General features: G+C 42.1%; 1 pseudogene; it reads left to right on the top strand.

Moving 5' to 3' along the window:
* The first annotated feature begins 15194 nt into the window (after positions 1–15194).
* LOC116757730 lies at positions 15195–17687 on the top strand (annotated as a pseudogene).
* Positions 17688–21217: the final 3530 nt, after the last annotated feature.

Below are 21217 nucleotides of genomic sequence, written 5' to 3'. Positions count from 1 at the left end.
CCCCACCTCTTCAAGTAGCCTTAGAAACCAACAGCCTTGCAACTGTGATAGCCATGAAGACCAGCAAACTAGCAGCCAATAGGGAGGGGACAGAATGGGCTTGGAGTGCTCCAAAAAGCTTCATTTCCAGAGAACTGTTCCTATATGACCTGTCTGCAAATTGCCATTAAAGCTGAATTCTCAGGGCTTTCAGAACTTTCTCTGCAAACAGCCTTATTGCTAGGGTATTGGTTGAAAATAATCAGTGGGAAGTTTTTAACATTGCAGCTGTCTGAAGCAGTGGTTGCAACTGGGACTAACAAGGAGCTGAGCACAAAATTTAAAAGAAAAAACTGGGACTGAGATGTTGGTTGGGGGCCTTGGAAAGCTTTGACAAATTCCTGGGAATCTAAAAGGTCATCTGCATGTACAGAGCTATGCACATGCCCAGAAAAGATCTGAGAAAGCCCTAATCTCTTATCTCTGGCTCACCTTGAGGGTCTATACAAGTAAGAAATGTAGGCAAAGGCTGAGTTGTAAACTGCCTATTTGACCAGTGAAGGCATGCACACAGAGAGGAAGTTGGCAAAGATTGAGCGACTTATTGGTTCAAGACATTTAGGAAATCTCTGTCTATTCATTAGCTGACAACTAAGCTAACTAAGCAGAGACTTCAGTGGCCACACATAATAAAGAATACTGACTTTGCAGAATGAATTAATTCAGAAAAGTTGCTAAATAAACAGCAGCAGCAGCAGCAACAACAAATAATAATGAATGCGAACTACAACAAACCCTGGGAAGGAGGGGAATCTGGTGTGTAGAATGGTCGATGGTCACATTATATTTTTTAAATGTTCAATTTTCAACAGAAAATTATAAGACATACAAAGGAACAAGAAAGTGTGTTCTGTATACAGAAAAAAACCCCCAGCCAATAGAAACTGTCCCTGAGGAAGTCCAAATGTTGGACTTACTAGACAAAAACATTAACTCAGTCATTATAAATATGTTCAAAGAACTAACAAAAGCCATGTTTAAAGAATAAAAGAAAAGTTTAAGAATGATGTCTCAACAAAAAAGAATGTTAATAAAGATATAGAAATGGTAAAAAGGACCATACAGAAAATTTGTTGTTGAAAAGTATAACTGAAATGCAAAATTCACTAGAAGGACTTAAGAACAGATTTGAACTGGCAGAAGAAAGTATCGATAAACTTGAAGATATTCAGTGAAGATACTGAATAAATTTAACAAATGAAGCGCAAGACTTGTATACTGAAAACTATAACAAAGAACTCATAATAGTCAAAATGATCTTGAAACAACAACAAAGTTGGAGGACTCACATTTACCAGTTTCAAAACCGCAAAGGTACTGTAATCAAGACAGTGTGGAAAGATGGTGGCGTAGAAGGACAATAAGCGCACTTCCTCTCGTGGGCATACCAAAAGTACAGCTATTTACAGAGCAGCTGTTGATGAGAGACACTGAAGTCTACCAGAAAGATCTTCTATAACTAAAGATATAAAGAAGGAACCACAAGGAGACAAGTAGGAGGTCAGGAGTTATCAAGACCCATACCCCTGAGAAAAAAATGACAATTGCAGAGGTTCTTTACAAGGAGTAAGAAAGCTGAGCCCCACATCAAGCTCACCATCCTGGAGGTCTTGCACTGGAAAAACAACCCCCCAGAATGTTTGGCTTTGAAGGCCAGCAGAGACCCACAGGGTTGGGGGAAATCGAGACTCTTCTCTTAAAGGGTGCACACAAAATTTCACAAGCTCCAGGACCCAGGGCAGAAGCAGTAATTTGAAAGGGACCTGGGTCAGACCCACCTGCTGATCTTGAAGAGTCTCCTGGAGAAGCAAGAGGCAATTGGGGCTCACCCTGGGGACATAGACACTGGCGGCAGCCATTTCTGGGAGCTCATTCTACCACAAGGACACTGGTGCTGGCAAGTGCCATTTTGGGACCCTCCCTCTAGCTAATTAATGCCAGGACCTTGCCCTACCCACCAGGCTTTTGGCACCAATACTGGGACACCTCAGGCCAAGCAACTACCTGTGGGGGCCACAGTCCCACCTACCAGCAGGCAGGCTACCTTAATACCCCCAGAGCCCACAGCCAGCCTGGTCAAGGGCCTCCACTAGAAGGCCCAGGACCTGGCCCCACACACTAGTGCACATGCACTAGACCTGGAATGCCCAGGGCCCTGCAGCCAGAGGTCCCAGGGCCCAAGACAGGATCCAAATCGATAAAATCAGAAACGAAAAAGGAGAAGTTACAACCAACATCACAGAAATATAAAGGAGCTTAAAGAGACTACTACAGATAAGTATATATTAATAAAAATGGACTACCTAGAAGAAATGGACAAATTCCTAGAAATGTACAATCTCCCAAGCCTGAACCAAGATGAAATAAAAAATATGAACAGACCACTTACAGATAGTGATATTGAATCAGTAATAAAGAAAAACTCCCAACAAACAAAAGTCCAGGACCAGATTCCTTCACAGGTGAATATTACCAAACATTTAGAGAAGACTTAATGCTTATCCTTCTTAAACTATTCCAAAAAATTGCAGAGGAACTTCACTGAACTCATTCTACAAGGCCAGCATCACCCTGATACTGAAACCTGACAAAGATATCACCAAAAAAGAAAATAATAGGCAAGTATCGTGGATGAACATAGATGCAAAAATCCTCAACAAAATATTAGGAAATCAAATCCAACAATACATTAAAAGGATCATACACCATGGCCAAGTGGGATTTATCCCAGGGATGCAAGGATGGTTCAATATCTGCAAATCAGTCAACGTAATACACCATATTAAAAAGCTGAAGAATAAAAATCATATAATCACCTCAATAGATACAGAAAAAGCTTTGACAAACTTCAACATCCATTTATGATAAAATCTCTCCAGAAAGTGGGCATAGAGAGAACATATCTCAATATAATAAAGGCCATATATGACAAACCCACAGCTAACATCATGCTCAATGGTGAAAAACTGAAAGCATTTCCTCTAAGATCAGGAACAAGTCAGGGATGCCCACTCTTGTCACTTTTATTCAACATAGTTGTGGAAGTCCTAGCCACAGCAATCAGAGAAGAAAAAGAAATAATCCAAATTGGAAAGGAAGAAGTAAAACTCACTGTTTGCTGATGACATCATACTATACATAGAAAACACTAAAGGCACCACCAAAAAACTGCTAGAGCTCATCAATGAATTTGGTAAAGTTGCAGGATACAAAATTAATATACAGAAGTCTGTTACATTTCTATACACTAACAATGAACTATCAGAGAAAATTTAAGAAAGCAATCCCATTCACAATAGCATCAAAAAGAATAAAATACCTGCAAATAAAATAGCTAAGGAGGTAAAAGACCTGTACTCAGAAAAGTATAAGATACTGATGAAAGAAACTGAAGACAACACAAACAGATGGAAAGATTTACCATGTTCAGGGACTGGAAGAATGAATATTGTTAGAATGACCATACTACTTAAGGCAATTTACAGACTCAGTGGCATCCCTATTAAAATACCACTGACATTTATCAAAGAACAAGAAAAAATAATTCTAAAATTTGTATGGAAACACAAAAGACCCCAGATAGTCAAAATAATCTCAAAGAAAAACAGAGCTGGCAGCACCATGCTCCCAGCCTACAGACTGCAGTACAATGCTACAGTAAGCAAAACAGTATGATACTAGCCCAAAATCAGACACATAGATCAATGGAACAGAATAGAGAGAGCCAAGAAGTAAACACTGACACTTTTGGTCAATTAATCTGACAAAGTAGGCAAGAACATACGATAGGAAAAGACAGTCTCTTCGATAAATGGTGCTGGGAAAACTGAACAGCTACATGTAAAAGAATGAAACTAGAATATTTTCTCACTCTATATACAAAAGTAAACTCAAAATGGATTAAAGACCTCAATGTAAACCTGGAAACCATAAAACTAGAAGAAATCATAGGCAAACCCTCTTTGACATAAAGTGTAGCAATATTTTTTTGGATGTCTCTTAAGGACGAAGGAAACAAAACCAAAATAACCATATGGGACCTAATTAAACTTAAAAGCTTTTGCACAGCAAGGGAAACCCTTGACCAAAGAAAAAAACAAGCTACTGAGTGGGAGAAAATATTTGCAAATGATATGACTGATATCCTTCTCCAAAATATATAATATCCAAAACATCCAAATCCAAAACATATAAACAGCTCATATAACTCAACATCAAAGAAACCAACAATGCAACTAAAAAATGGGCAGAGGACCTGAATGGACATTTTCCTAAAGAAGACATACAGATGGCCAACAGGCACATGAAAAGATGCTCAGCATTGCTAATCATCAGAGAAATGCAAATCAAAACCACAATGAGATATCACCTCACACCTGTCAGAATGGCTATCATCAAAAAGACCACAAATAACAAATGTTGGTGAGGATGTGGAGAAAAGGGGACCCTAGTACACTGTTGGGGGGAATGTAAATTGGTGCAGCCACTATGGAAAATGGTATGGAGATTTCTCAAAAAACTAAAAATAGAATCTATCATATGATCCAGAAATCCAAACAAGATGAAAACATTAATTTGAAAAGATACATGCACCCCAGTGTTCATACTAGCATTATTTACAATTGCCAAGATATGGAAGCAACCTAAGTGTCCATCAACAGATGACTGGATAAAGAATCTGTTTTACATATATATATATATATATATATATATATATATATTTATTTATTTATTTGTTTATTTATATTTATATTCTATTGTGTGTATGTGCATCTATCTATCTACAATTACATATATATATGTAATAGAATAGAGTATTACTCAGCTGTAAAAAGGGATGAAATGTTGCCATTTTCAACAATGTGGATAGACCTGAAGGTTATTATGCTTAGTGAAATAAATCATACAGAAAAATACATACACTGTATGTTACCACTTATATATGGAATCTGAAATATAGAACAAATGAATGAATTTAACAAAACAGAAAAAGACTTATAGATTTAGAGAACAAACTAGTAGTTATCAGTGAGGAGAGGGAAGAGGGAGGGGCAAGATAGAGGTAGGGGATTAAGAGGTACAAAGTACCATGTATAAAATAAGTAAGATGCAAGGATATATTGTACAACACAGGGAATGTAGCCAATATTTTGTAATAACTTTAAATGGAATATAGTCTATAAAAATTGTGGATCACTGTGTTGTACACCTGAAACTAATGTAATATTGTAAATCAACTATACCTTAATTAAAAAAAGACAAGTGTGGTACTGGCATAAGAATAGACATATAGATCAATGAAACAGAGTTGCAAGTCCAGAAATAAACACATACATTTATGATCAACTGATTTTTTTGGTCATTTAAGATAAATTCTATTACATGAAGATTAAACTTCTGTTATGAGGAGATTCATACAGGATTAAATGCCTTTTCCCAATGAATCTGAATAAATGAATTTTACTGAGTATATCTTCTAGAGTGCTTTTGATGCAGGTTGCTTCAAAAAAGAGTGAAATCATTCTGAATGTTAGAATTAAAACAATTTGCTAATTTATTGGTCCTATGACTCCTTTTATGTAATTAAGAATTCTTATGAAATAATATATTTATGTGCTTGGAAACACTCTCAAACTCCATTTTGTCTTGAACCTTATAACCTCTTCTACCCATCATACATTCTTTTTTTCAAAACTATTTTTAAAAATTGATGTGTAGTTGACTTACAATGTTACACTGGTTTCAAGTGTATAACATAGTGATTTGATATTTTTATACATTACAAAATGATCACCACATGATTAACTGATTTTTGACAAGGGTGCCAAGACAATTCGATGGGGGGAAATTAGTCTTTTCAACAAATGGTGCTGAGAAAACTGGGTATTCATATGCAAAAGAGTAAAATTGGACCCCTATGTCATACCATATAAAAAATTAACTCAAGGTGGATCAATGACCTAAATGCTATAAAACTCTTAGAAAAAAACAGAGATGTAAATCTTTAAGACCATGGATTAAACAACAGTTTAATAGATATAACTTAAAGGGGTGGGATAGGGAGTGTGGGAGGGAGGCTGAAGAGGGAGGGGATATGGGGATATATGTATACATATAGCCGATTCACTTTGTTATACAGCAGAAACTAACACAACACTGTAAAGCAATTATACTCCAATAAAGATGTAAAAAAAAAAAAGCAGTTTAATAGATATAATGCCTAAAGCAAAAGCAACCAAAGCAAAAATAGATAAGTTGGACTTCATCAAAACTAAAGTCTTTTGTTCTTCAAAGGACACTATCAAAGTGAAAAGACAACCCAAATAATGGGAGGAAATATTTGCAAATCATATATCTGATAAGGGCCCAGTATCTGGAATATATAAAGAGCACTAACAATTCAACAACTAAAAGACAAATATCCCAATTTAAAAATGGGCAAAGAATTTGAATACTTTCTCCAAAGAAGATGTATAAATAGCCAATAAGTACATGAAAAGATGCTCAACATTATTAGTCATTAGGAAAATGCAAATCAAAACTACAAAGTGATACCACTGTGAAGAGATACCACTTCACAGCCATTAAGATGGCTATAATCAAAATGACAGATGATTACATGTGTTGGCAAGGATATGGAGAAATCAGAATTCTCATGCATTGCTGATTGGAATGTAAACGGATGCTGCCATTTTGGGAAAGAGTTTGGCATTCCTTCAAAAAATTAAACATGGAGTTACTATTATATGACCTAGCAACTTCACTTCTAGGTATGTACTCAAGATAATTAAAAACATTGTCCACACAAAAACGTGTACATGGATGTTTATAGGAGCATGTTCTGTAATAGCCAACATGTGTGGAAACATCCAAATGTCCATCTACTCATGAATGAGTAAAAAAATGTGGCATATCCATACCGTGGAATATTATTCAACTGTAAAAAGAAATGAAGTACTGATAGATGCTACAGCATGGATAAACCTCGAAAACATTATGCTAAGTGAAAGAAGCCAGACACTAAAGGCATCTATCCTATGATTTCATTTATGTGAAATATCCATAATACCCAGATCCATAGAGAGAGAAAGTGATGGCCAGGGACCTGGGAGACAAGGAGAATGGAAAGTGACTGCTACTTGGTTTGGGCTTTCTCTTTGAGGTGACGGAAATGTTCTGGAATTAGATCATGGTGATAGTCTCAAAATCTTGTGAATATACTAAAAACCACTGAATTGAATTTTATGGTATGTGAATTATACCTCAGTAAATTCTTTTATTTATATACTATTCTGTGAAGGCAAGTTGGGGTAGTAGAAAGAATGAGACAGAACTTTAGTATTAGATCCTGTTTAGAAACCTGGCTTCAGGAGAGTTTTAATCTATCTGAGCTTTAGTCTCCACTGCTGAAAATTGAGGCATTAATACCAATCTTACATATTTTTATGTACATTCAATGAGAAATATATGTAAACTGTTTTGGGGGATGGGGTGGGTCTGACATATAGTAAGTGTATAACGCATGGTAATTTATTTCCTTCCTTCTTTCCTTCCTCTGTCCCTCCCTCCTTTCCTTCTTTCCTTCCTTCCTTCATACCAGATTAAGGCACTGGATCAGGAGAAAAAAAAATATAGGAGTCCTGCTAGTATATGGAGACAATAGTCTAACCTTCCCTATGAATTGGGGCAGAAGACTGGGGGGATGGGGGACAACTCAGAGGGGAAAACTCTGATTTAAGCAGAAGTCTTCCATTCATTCATTGCAATGTGGAGCTCAGCCCAAGAGAGGGTCTGTAGGAAGTCATCAACTTTGCCTCTAGGAAGGAGGGAGCTATTAGCTATGGGGACAGCTGTTGACAAAACAAAGTTGTTCTTTGATTCCAGCCAGAAATGACTTGATCTTTCTTGAGGACAGGGACCACAAGAAAACTAGTTTTTAAAAAATGCACTCCTTTGGGCTTCCCTCTCCTCCACCCCTTTCTCTGAAATTTTGGACTCTATTTCCTGGAAATGCACACTTTGAAAAAACTCCATACGTGATTCTAGAACAGTGCTTTTTAAAACTTTAACGTGTATTCAAATCACCTGGTGCATTTTGCTAACACGCAGTTTCTGATTCGGTCGGTCTGGTGTGGGGCCTGAGGCCCCTCATTTCTAACAGTCTCCCAGGTAATGCCAAGGTGCTGCTGATCCATGGACCACACCTTGAATAGCAAAGGTTTAGCAGCTGATCTGCATAAAACAGATTGAAGCTGAATGTTAGACCAATTGTTAAAGTTGAAAAAGCTGGATTCTATGACTGTACCGTGCACCCCAAACTTTCCAGTCTGCCTAGAGCTTATCTGCTGAAACTCTTCATGCTGTAGAAAGTGTGGTGGGCACTTCCATACCTGGTTGCTTTCTCTGGGAAGGAGAGCTGTCAGAGAGGAGAGGGCAGCTGCTCTTCTAAGGCCAAAGTCTGAGAGGAGGTTCCCTGAAATTCACCAGAAGCAACCCCTGGCGACTGCAGGGATCATCAGCCCGAGGTGCTTCGGGGTTTTTGATCCAGTGTCCTGGGTATGTCAAAGGTGTTGGGGATGCAACATGGGCGTCATGGGGGAAAGAGCGCAGGCTTTAGAGTCAGAGAGGCCTCAGACCTCATCGTAACCTTGGATTGTACTTCACTTATGAATAAGAGAACTATCTGAGCCACAGTTCTCTTATTCATATAATGGAGAAAATAATACCAGCTTGACACAGCAGGACTGTGTCAAGCTTTAAGCGATAATGTGCCTGCCACAGTCAGTGCTCTGTAAGGAGTGGTTCTTAGCCACTGATGGCAGGTCACAGTGCAAATCTAAGAGGAAGGGCCACCAGGGAGAGGGTTGATCAATGTTCACTTGTCTTCATGGAATGAGAGAAATGAGAGTAAGATGGTGAGATTCTGAAAGAGAACACAGGCTTCCCTGGCGGTGCAGTGGTTGAGAGTCCGCCTGCCGATGCAGGGGACACGGGTTCGTGCCCCGGTCCGGGAAGATCTCACATGCTGCGGGGCGGCTGGGCCCGTGAGCCATGGCCGCTGAGCCTGTGCTCCGCAACAGGAGAGGCCACAACAGTGAGAGGCCCGCGTACCGCAAAAAAAAAAAAAAAAAAAAAAGAGAGAACACAAAAATTTATTTAATTTATAGGTCTGCCTTTTATTCCGACATTACAGCGTTTTGACATTTTATTATTAAAATGGCATTTTTCTTAAATGAAAATACCGCCCTCGTAGATTGTAGATAGTAGGACCCCCTCCCACTCATCTGTTTATTTTTAAAATGTCCTTATTTGGCAAAGTAAGAAATAAGTTGGCTTTATTTGGAAAGATTGGCACCCTATCTAGATCCCTGAAATCCAAAGTCTGGAAACCAGGGTCTATGAAGACTTTGCCTCATATCTTCCCCAAATGCCTTGTGGTAAGAAGCTGGGATTGCTGGCTTTTAAGTAGGGACTGGAAAGCTGTCTCAGGGTGAGTGTCAAAGAACTCTTTCTCATTGAGTGTGAGGTTGAAGCTTTTAATGGATTCCAACATTAGAATCCACAGTCCCCCCAAATTGAAAATTGGTTTCGTTCATTTTTGAGGGCACTTCGTGGTCTGGTTTGGTGGGTGAAGAAGTGAAATGAGACAAGAAGAGAAGTCCAGGCTCAATGCTCCCCAACCCCCAGCAGAAGAGGGACTCAAAACAGCATCCCAGGCAGAGGGAGGAGGAAGGTTTGGACACCCTTTTCATGTGGCCGGCCAGCATGCATTTGAAACCATGCCCCACGGCGTTAACAGAAACTGGTGACTAACAGAAATATTTGAGCTTATCTTACAGAACAGCAGGTAAGGGACTAGCTTGTTAAAACCCCCCTCCGCTTATAGCCTGCCCTCTCTGAGCAAAGCGTAAGCGCAAGCTCGCCTTAATTATTTTGTTGCCGATTGCATACCCTTGAAGCTTCACGTAGCCTAGGAATTTGGAGTCAACTCTTGTCCAGTTCGAGTCAGCTAAGACTAGTTGGGACCACTGACCCTAAAACTGGACCTGGGTAGAACATAGATTACCTCACCTTTTCCCTACTTCCAGTCATCTTTCCTCATGCCTAAGACCGCTCTGCTTCTTTATCCTGTAAACGTTTCAAGCCCCTCGCCTTTGGCGAGGCAGATCTGAGAGTCCTTCTCCCACCTCCTCACTTGGCTGCCTCGTGAATAAACCGTTTCTTTGTTACAAACTCAGCATCTCAGCTTTAGCTTGCTGCACATTGTGCACGTGCCCCTGGTTTGGTGACTGGTTTCTCCCTGGAGAGGCAAGAGCTCTGCCCGAGAGGAGGTGCATTGCAAGGTGCTTGGGGAGAGTTTAGCAAGCCTTGGTCAATAACCTCTGGAAACAATTGGCTCTCCCTTTAGTTCCTGTTAGCTAGACTTTGAAATTTCTTTGCAGGGTGAAGTATTTATCAAGAAATTCACATTCTTGTTCGTACTGTTTAACTGGACAGCTCAATAGTGAGAATATATGGTTTAATCAGTGGGGCGTGACTTAGGACTCCCTGGATGAGCCATGGATCTATGTGGTCGTCTGATGAGAAAGTGATGGAGACAGCCCTCCAGAGGTAAAGTCAAGGAAAGTTGCTACTTATGGGAATTCCCTTACATCCAATTCTTTAAAAGTGTATTGATTTTCTAAAATCCTACCTTATTCATATAGGATTTCAGGTAGCTAACAGAAATATAAGATTTAAAAAATAAGAAATTAAGGATCTAAGGGTAATAGGAGTAGAAAGAATAACACAGTAAGAGGAAGGTGGGGTTCGTTATTTTAGAGACGTTGGCTGACTGTTTCTCTGGGTTTGATACTGTTGTAGGCACTGAGGGAATGACAAACCCCTGATCCAATGGAGTTTATGATGTGCCGATGTAATATACAACCCTATTGAAACACAGCCCTGTATCCAGCCCATACCTTTCCCTTTTCGATATCATTTCATTAGCTGAGTCACAGGAACATCCTTTAATTCATTTAATTCTGTTAGATGCTACTAACTTATGCCATTAATTGTGAACTCTGATTGTTTTCCTTTTGTACTGAATTGATACAATGTAGCAACATTTAAAATATTATTACTGTATACTATAGCTTCTTATCTTTCCTAAAAACAAAACAAATAACAGTATCTACTCTCCTGATAACAAATAGGCTCTATTTTTAGCCTGTGTACAAATGCAGTTTTGTCACTTATGTAATTTGTTATTGATACAATATTTGTAGCACAGTTTCCTGAAACTTTGAGAAACATTGACTTAAGAAATTAAAGTCTTATTCTAACATATCTTTCAGTTGAGAATTACCATTTCAAAGATGCTTTTTAACGAATAACATATAAGGGCTATTTAAAAAAAATTATTGGAGTGTAGTTGATTTACAACGTTGTGTTAGTTTCAGTTATACATATACATATATTCATTCTTTTTCAGATTCTTTTCCCATATAGGTTATTACAGAATATTGAATAGAATTCCCTGTGCTATACAGTAGTCCTTGTTAGTTATCTATTTTGCATGTCGTAGTATGTGTATGTTAATCCCAAGCTCCTAATTTATCCCTCCCCCCCAACTATAAGGGCTATTTTTAAATGATGATTGAAATTGAAACATATAATCTAAAAATTCTAATGGAACATGTGGATCCTAAGAATACAATAGATGCCATTTGGAGATATACTGATTTATTTAAATTATTTATAATGTATTGATTATTAATGATAATATAATATTGCCATATTTTAAGAACTGATACAAACATTATTATTTTATTATTTGGCATAAAGAAAATTGTGTGAAAGATTATGTATTCCTTTTATCATGAATAAAATTTTGAATGCTTACAATATATACTCTCAAGCCAAAGATTCTGATCTAGTTGGTATGCAGTGGGGCCCAGACATCAGCATTTTGAAAGCTCTGCAGATATTCTCAGGTGCAGCCAGAGTTGAGAACAGCTCTGTTGGATGGCATGGAGAAAGCAAAAATAAATCGGTATGTATCATGCTCTGAAGGGCCTGGTGACAAGTGAGGACAGGGAAAGGAGTGACTATTTTTAAGCCCTCCTGAGGCAGACCTTGCTTTGCATCTGTTTTATTTAATCTTCACAACAATCCCATGAGCTAGGAACCATCACTCCCATCTTACAGGAATTGAGACCCAGTGATATTAAGTGAATTGACCAGAAGCTAGTAAGTAAAGGAGCTGAGATTTAAAAACATTTATGTCCACTCCATCTTGTTACAAAAAAAAAAATGATTTGGGGCTACAAGCTGGGATTTGAAATCAGGCCTTTCCTTTTTGGCCGTGGGTTCCCACCAGCTTGACATCCCACTACACAAGATTCTAGCAGCAGAAAGTGATTTGGTTCAGGCATAACAAGAACATTATCTTGATCTTCTGAAATTGGTGCTCTGGGGCTTTTATTTAGTAAGTACTTCTCAGGATCTCTCATATTTATTAACTGAGTAATAAGAGTGCTGTTTTATTGTAGGTGGAAATAAGCTTTGTTGTGTTTTATGCTGAGAGAATAAGTGCTATTATCTTTATTTGTTTATTCTAGAGCAGTAGTTCCCACCTGGGGGTGATTTTGCCACCCACGGGGTATTTGGCAATGTCTGGAGGCATTTTTTGTTGCCACAACTGGTGGAGGGGGTGCTACTGGTGAGTAGTAGAGGCCAAGGGTGCTGCAAACATTCTACAATGCACAGGACAACATGACCAACAGTTATCCAGACCCAAGTGTCAGTAGTGCCGAGGTTGTGAAAACCTGCTCTAGAGGAAAGGACTTGCCTGGTATGTGAAATATTAGTGACTTTTAATAACAACCAATAAATACCATTTATTAAACATCCGTGGTGTTTTGAACCCTTCAGTTGATCAGTCAGCATTTGTGTTCTTGGTATCACGTCCAAAGTTCCATTAAAAATGGTTTTTGAAAAAAAAAAAAAAAATGGTTTTTGACCTCAGGAAGCGTACACTCCAATGGGAAACCAAGAAAGTTCTGAAAACTTGAGCAGCTGTCAGAAGCTATCAAAATCATAGTCCATACAATGAATGACAAGGAAGATGGTCCCTTCTATGTGAGTGGTTAAGAGCAGCATTTCTGAAGTCGGGAAGAAAGATCTTTGTTGCATTCCTGATTCACCTTTTGCTATCCATGTGACCTCAGACCAATACGTTGAACTGCTCTAATAATTCCTCCTCCCTAAAATGAGGATAATGGTAGCACCCATATCATAAGGTTGTTGGGAGATTTTAATGAGGTAATATTGATACATGTGGAGCTCAATGCCTGGCACAGAGAGGCATTCAATAAAGTCTTGCTTTCCTTGTTGTTATCATTGTTGGAGAGAGTCCACTGAGGTGGGGCCTGGGAGCTGCCCACAATTCCTCCAGAGGATTCCTCCTTGAGCAATGACAGGCGAATCAGGGCTGTGGGTGCTTCACTTGGGCTCTAGGACGCAACCTGTCCAGCTGGTAATGAGCTGTTCACTGCAGCCGAACTGAGGTGGCGCTGGGCTTGATTGGCTGGGGGAGGTGGGAAAGAGGATAGATAGTGAGTTCTCTTTTCCTGTGAAAGTTTTTAAACTGAAAACATTCACTGCAGTCTGCAGAGCAGAAGCAGTGTGGGGAGAGGTGTGTGAATGTCTCCATCTGTGAATGAAACATGATTTAGAGCCAAGGCTGCTCCAGACTTCTTCCCCAGGCAGGACATGAGCTCTCTAGAACTCTCTAGGGGAGGTGATAGGCTGGCTTGCCCCCAGATGCTCAGGTGAGGACAAAGGGTGGGGTGTTCATGCCCTGGATACCTGCCAGCTTCTCTGCTAATGAGGTCATTCTGGCTCTTTGCCTTTGACATGGATTTTACCAGAGAAGGGCACCCCATCTTTATCCATTTTTGTCCACACCCTTACTGGCTTCCTGTGTTTTGTAAACATAGATACGTTTAGTTTTCTTTCACTGGTGTTATTCCAACCCCATGCCCTTGTACCTTCTTTGTCCAGAACAATCTTCCTCCAGGGCAGGGAGGGCCGTGTTTCGATGCATGCAGGTGTGGGCTCTTCAGCTACATCTAACGGTCCCCCTTGTTGCCTGCTGTCTCAGAATGTTCCCTTCATTCTGTGGGGTCCTGGACTTGAGCTTTCCTTGGCTTATTTCAGCCTCTGCCACTTGACTCCTTCTGGTGGCCGCCTTCTGTTTCAGGTCGTATGGGAAGGCTGCTGGAGGGTGGGTGGGAGAAGGATGGGAACCTCCCTCAAGAGAGGCTGAGGGACATGGCAGCTCTTGTTCACACAGGTCCACATTTATTTATCTTGTAATACCCTTTGGATATTCCCTGTCTTGATCTACACTAGGAACTTCCTGGAGGCTTGTGCCCAAGAGAGGGGTAAGCGCAGGACTCAGAAGATGGCTGTGAAGCACAGTCCTGAGTGTCTGTGGGGACACTGGCTGCCTCAGGCCTAGCATCTAGACTTACCTACCGGGCAGCTCAGGCCTGGCACTGCTGGCAGTTCATCTGCGTATTTTTGTTTGTCTCTGATTCATAGCCCTGCTGTGACAGTCAATTCAGTAATTGTTATTTGAGTGCCTAGTGGGTGTCAGGCACTCTGCTCAGCCCTGGGGGTGGTGGGGGCAGTGGGCAATCACCCAGCAAAGACCAGCACCCAGCACCCAATCCCTGATTCTGCATTTCGTTTAGTGTTGGGAGGTAGGTCCATGAGCAGGTAGCTTCAAAGTAATGGGTAAATGCTAAGACAGAGGTAAGCACAGGATGGTTTAGGAGTACAAATGAAGGGCAAGAATGAGTTTTGGAGTCAACAGTGGAGGAGTTGTTTTGAGGGATGGGGGGAGATGACCCAGACAAGTGGGGGAGGTTCTTCTGAATGAGAGAAGTGTGGAGGATGAAACAGCGTGCTGTGAGCAGAGAATTACTACAACATAATGTTCAGTACCAGGATTGATGGGGCTGACGCTGGAGACTGGATAGAGGCCAAGTAATGGGAGGCCTTGTAGGTCATGCCAGGAATTTACAACTCTATCCTATAGGCAATGGGTTTTAAAGCAGGAGAGTGACATGGCCAGATCTTGGTCTGGATCACACACTTCAGCGATTATGTGGGGAACGGATGTGAGAGTGAAAAATCTGGAATTAGGAGTCCAGTTAGGAGGCTGTCTCAATAGTCCAGGTGAGCGATGATGAATTACCACACAATTCATCAGCAGCAGGTGCAGGGCATAGAGGGGAGGGGATAGATTTTAAAAATCAAGGCAATAAAGAGAGCAGATCTTAGAGGCAGATTGCTGAGGAGAGGGTGGGGTTAAGGATGACCGGAAGGGTGGATGATGGTGCCGTTGACTAAGATGGGGAACACAGGAGGATCAGGTTTGGGGTAAGAGTGGAGAGGATGAGTTCAGCTCGAGACAGATCTAGTTTGAGGTGCCTGTGAAATGTCCTGGTGGAGATGCCTAGCACAGAGTTGTGTACACGAATCTGATGTTCAGGAAGGAAATCCAGGCTGGGATATAGACTTGTGAGTTACCTGAATATAGGTGATAGTGAAAACTTCAACACTGAATGCTATTGTCCAAGAGCACCGTGTGGAATGTGAAGAGTAGTAGTTTAAGGGCTGACTGAGAGGGAACCCCAATGACTGCGTGGTGGGTGGAGGGGGATTCCAAAGTGGAGACTCACACTTGTGTAGAAAGGATGGCGTTACAGTCGTGAGGGAGTAGACAGTTTTAAGAAAGAGAAAGTGAATAATAGATTCAAGTGCATCAATAAGAAAAGTATAGAAAACTCTCCACTGGATTTGGCAATAGGAAGGTATTGATGATTTTTGACTGAGGAGTGGTGACTAGGGGATCAGAGACTGCAGTGGATTGAATTGGGGAGGGAAGGAAGTGGGGAGAGCAGTATAGATTTTAATAAAGGAGGAAGAAGGGAGATAAGGTGGGGCTGGGAGACCCAAGTGAAAGGAGGTTTTTGTTTGTTTTTAAAATGTTGCAATACTTGAATGTATTTATAGGATAAGAGGCAGGAAAACACTAGAGGAGAGGTTGAAAGATGAGAAGTGAATACAACCACATCACACCCTCCTAATACTTGTAACGTGAAACCCCAGACAAGCAGCCTGCCTTCCGCAAGTTAAGCTGTATGCCTTCGCTCATCACCCAGCAGCAACAGAGTCCACGAGTCTACGTGTCTCAGTCTGCAGCAGCTCAAATCCCAGCTTTCTCTATGGACCCAAGTCATTATTCAACACTGAACATGCACGATTGGCTCCACCACCCTTGGCTCAGCAATGAGGCTTCCAACAAGGTCTTTCTCAGCCAAACTCAGTCCAGCAGATTCCAATCCCTATTTATGCACCACTGCAAGGACAGCATCCAGCCCTACTGGGTGCTAGACCTGCTGTTTCCCAGGCTCAGGCATTATTTAGTTCTTCACTTCAACTGTATGTATCTCAGCCAGCCTTTATTCAAAGCAGTCTATCCCTGCTGTCTATGGTCCTTTCTGGTACTGCCATCCGCAACTTTCCAGCTGTCCAACTCCGGAGACCTGCCAAGGCACAATTGGGTCTTGCCTTTCAACAAACTTCAAATATGCAGCCTATTCCTGTATTGTATGAACATCAGCTGGGTCAGGCATCAGGACTAGAAGGTTCGCAACTGACTGTTACACATCTTCTCCAGGCTAGAGTGGATCTCACCCAGGCTTCAAATCTTTATTCTGGACAACTACAACAGCCTGGTCAGACAAATTTTTATAACACTGCCCAGTCACCGAGGGCTCTCCAGCAGGTTGCAGTACCTTTACCAGCATTCCAGCTTTTCTTGTCTAATTTTGGGTCTACGGGACAGCCTTTAACTGCTCTGCTTCAGACTCTTCAGCCCCCATTACAGCATCCCACCCCACAAGTGCAGGCACAGAGCATGAGTCGTCCTGTGCAAATAAGCCAGCCTTTCAGAGGATTAATTCCTGCTGGAACTGAGCACAACATGATCACAACTGCAGTAAAAAATGTCTGAAATGGAACTGAAAACCTTAGGAAGTGGCACTGATATAAAACCAGGCATACCTCCAATCGGCAGTAGAAGCACTATACCGACGTCTAGTCCCTTCCGGGCTACGTCCCCAAGTCTGAACAGCCAGTCCAGCAAAACAAACAGCATTATCTATGAGAAGCCGTTCCGGTCAGCCCCTGCCACTGTGAGAATGACACAACCATTTCCTACACAGTTTGCACCCCAGAAGAGAGCTGTGAGAACAGGACTCAGCCACAAGGCGCTTGGTCCTAGGTGTTGGCAGAGAGCAGAGGTTTTTCAGTCCATGCAGTGCTTCTTCGCTGAACAGCAACAGAGCAAACAGATAGGAGGCAAAGTGCAGAAAGTGATCAGTGGTTACAGTAAACCTCCTGAAACACTGACTGACCCTCCTGGTCAGGAAAAAGCTGAAGAAAAGCCACCCCCTGCACCCACCGTAGCCACCAAACCTGTTAGAACTGGACCGGTTAAACCTCAGGCAATCAAAATGGAAGAAACAAAGGCTCAAAAATGTGGTTTATTGCAAGGGTTGGGAGAGGGGACGGGGAAAGAGGGAGAATGAAGTCAGATAATGCCAGCAGCCAGGGGTAAAATGGTCTGGGACAATATCCTGCCCAGAGCTTGGAGGTGCACAAGGGACGTAGGAGCAATTTACAGTGACACACAGCTGCTGCCCCAGGAAAACGAGGCTTTGCTGGCTCGCCCCTACTGTGTAACATGCACTCTGGATGGCCATGCATCCTCAACCAGAATTTATGCACGTATATGTGCACACATTCCTTGAGTGCATATAATTTAAAACTAAAATCCTTATGGTTAGATGACACACCAGAAATATGAGAGAAATGACACCACAGAGGAATAGCTCAGCCTGAGCCATGTGGTCTCAGCTAAGACATCAGATGTGGTTTCTTTGCTCCCTGTGTTCTTTGGATATGGCGGTAGCATTTGTAGGCTTGGTGGTGAAAACATAAGATAACTGGTAGAGGAGCCTTATTTTTTATTATGACAACTTGCTATTTTTGTAACATGGTGATTGAATTGAACACAATCAAAGTTCAGCAACTGATCTCCCCCTCTTCCTGGATGAGGGAAATATTGATGTCAGCATCCTTGAACATACCCAAGTGGGCAGTGTTTGGCTACTGCCTCTGTCTGAAATGATGCTGGGTTTTGGTTGTGGCCCGAAGCTTTGAAGTTCTACCTGGCATCTCCTTTCTTCCATGGAGCTCTTCCCATTCAGACCTGACAGATTTGGTCAAATACTTGTTGAGTCTTGCTTGCCTCTCCTCGGTCATCTTTGTATGAATCCAGTGGTTGTTTTTTGTTTGTTTTTTTAAGTGGGTTTTAACTGATGTTCATGAAGATCAGTGAGTACCTAGAACAGTGCCACTAAAGAAAGGAAATCCTATCCAAGAAGGTGCATTTCTGTGCCAGAGCTGTGTCATAACCAACCTTTGGGCCCTCTGCTGGAAAAGTAGAATCAAGTCTCAGATAATGCCTTTTAAATTATATCCTCCGGTATTAAAGATGTAGGACAGAACTGTATCCTACCCCTGTGAATTATCTTGTACCTGCTTTATGATATGTAGTAGTGACCGTGCTTTATCAGAGCTGTTTTCAATGAGGCTATTCTACAATGTTTTCTTTTCAGATGATGATTGAGAAGCCAATAAAAAAGATAGTGCCAGGTACCACAACAGTAACAGAACTTTGCTGTTTTCTGGGGTTTTGTTTTTTATCTTTTTTTTTTTTAAATGGATGTCTCTGTATGACTGCAGAACCTGGAAAAGCTGTTGCTGCTATCAATGCATAACATATTGCTATTGGTCTCTCTCCCTCTCTTCATATATATACTCATATGTTATATACATAAAATTTGAATTTTTAGAAACATTAGTGGTGCTCTCAACTTTGGAAAAAGTATCCCAGTTGTACCATGTTTGGTTGGCATTGTACAGAAATTAACAAGCATTTGGTCTAAACACATCAAACATTTGTTTCCATTTGTACAGGGGTAACACACTGTATTAAATATGTAAGGTCTTATCTACATGGGTTTGATTACAGAAACTAATAAAGTATACTCTAAATAAAAAAAAAAGAGGGGCTTCCCTGGTGGCGCAGTGGTTGAGAATCTGCCTGCCAATGCAGGGGACATGGGTTTGGGCCCTGGTCTGGGAAGATCCCACATGCCGCGGATCAACTAAGCCAGTGAGCCACAACTACTGAGCCTGCGCATCTGGAGCTTGTGCTCCGCAACAAGAGAGGCCGTGACAGTGAGAGGCCCGCACACCGTGATGAAGAGCGGCCCCCACTTGCCTCAACTAGAGAAAGCCTGTGCACAGAAACGAAGACCCAACATAGCCAAAAATAAATAAATAAAAATTAAAAAAAAAAAGAAAGATAAGTAGTGACAACTGATGCAAACAGGTTCCAAAGGTGGAGAACACAGAGGTAGGGACTGGCCTGGGGTAGGAAGGACACTCACCCTGGGGAAGAAGGAGAAGAAGGAGTGCAGATGGGTAAGTGTATAGGTGGGGGCTGGAAAGTTAGGGAGACTCATCTTAGGGCTTCAGTTTTCTCACTAAGATAGGAAGAGTTGTTGTCTGCTGAGATGGAGGGCTTGGAGTTGGGTGGGTGGGTGGGGGTCTTGAAGAGGGCTGTGGAGGTTGGAGCAGTTCCTGAGGAGAATGGGAGAGATGGCCTACAAAGCACAAGGAAGAAGATCCTTGATCTGAAGCGCTCAGCACACAGTTGAGTTTGGAGCCCCTGGTGCCATGATAGAATTGTGTGCTTTTCTTCAACAGAAGAGGAGGGTTGAGGCGGATGATGGGATGCATTGGGTTTTCTCAGAAGAAGGAGATAGAAGGTAGATGCTTTCAGGTCAACTGTGTGGTCTAGGCTGGGGGACAGAAAATGAAGGACTCGGGCCAGGGGCCTCAGGCTGAGGAACAGATGTAGAGGGAGTGAGCGCAGGAGACTTACCGTTGGGGGCTGGGCTACTGGAGTTTGAGATTTCTGATGTGGGACAATTCTGAAAAGGTTCCTGGATTTGGGGGAGTCTGAAGGAAATGAAACCAAGCCCACTGGGTTGAGGAGGTCTGTGAGCTGTGACTTGGTGCTGGACGAGCCAGGCTTCCCAGCAAGATGGCGGATGTGGAAGAGTGAGAAGGGATGTCGGTCTTCAGCGTGAGGTTGGTGGTCGATGGTCACGAGGAACGTTGGAGGCTCATACAACCTCGTGGCAGAGGCTTTTGCAGGAAGGGGAAGAGTGAAGGTTTGGAAGTGGAGAGTGAAGAGGAGAGCACCCCCCTTCTTGACCTTGGGTCCGGTGGGGAGTGGGGATGTTGAGCCATCTCTATGAAGGGCTACAGGGAAGTGGTCAGACTGGGATCTGTCAGTTAGTACATTGTCCAAGGAGGGGAGGGACTGAAATCTGAGCTTTGATCACATTTTGGGTCCTCAGAGGCTGGACTGCCTAGGGGGGTGCTTTTAATCAATGTGACCTTCTAACCAGAGGGGCCACCTTCTTCTAATTTACCAAAGGCACCATAAGGCTAGTGGTGGCCTTGGGGAGTGGTGTCCTGAGCAGAGAGCTGGGTTTCATCTAAGATCACAGGGTGTAGGAAATGGGTCAGAGATGTAGGGGAGTTTACCAGTTAGTGGGGGCTTCAAGTGGCCCAGAGGGAAGGTTGGTGAGAGAGCAAAACAGAGAGATGGAGGGGGGGGAGGGAGGAGCAGCCCTGAAGTGTCCTGTGGAGCAGGGGTAACTGGAGGGGCTTTCACTGGGACGGTGACCGGGGATGGCAGGCTCTGAGGCATTAACAGACTGGCTGATTCCAAGGGTCCAAAGGGAAGCCACTAGCCTCCCAGGGCCAGTCTGGAGCTCCAGAAGGATCCCATTTGGATAGACTACTGTGGTCCTTGGACATCTACATCAGTGTCAGTATGCCTATTAAAAATACATGTTCCTGGACCCCACCCCAGATCTAAGGGTGTGACACCTCTGTGTGCCATTATGCTCAGCTCCAATGTGATTCTTAAGCACCCCAAAGTCTGAGAACCCCTGACTGGGAGTCTTGGTGGTCT

Source organism: Phocoena sinus, chromosome 8 (assembly GCF_008692025.1).
Source record: "Phocoena sinus isolate mPhoSin1 chromosome 8, mPhoSin1.pri, whole genome shotgun sequence".
NCBI classification, from domain to species: domain Eukaryota; kingdom Metazoa; phylum Chordata; class Mammalia; order Artiodactyla; family Phocoenidae; genus Phocoena; species Phocoena sinus.
This window is presented reverse-complemented; position numbering and strand designations above follow the sequence as displayed.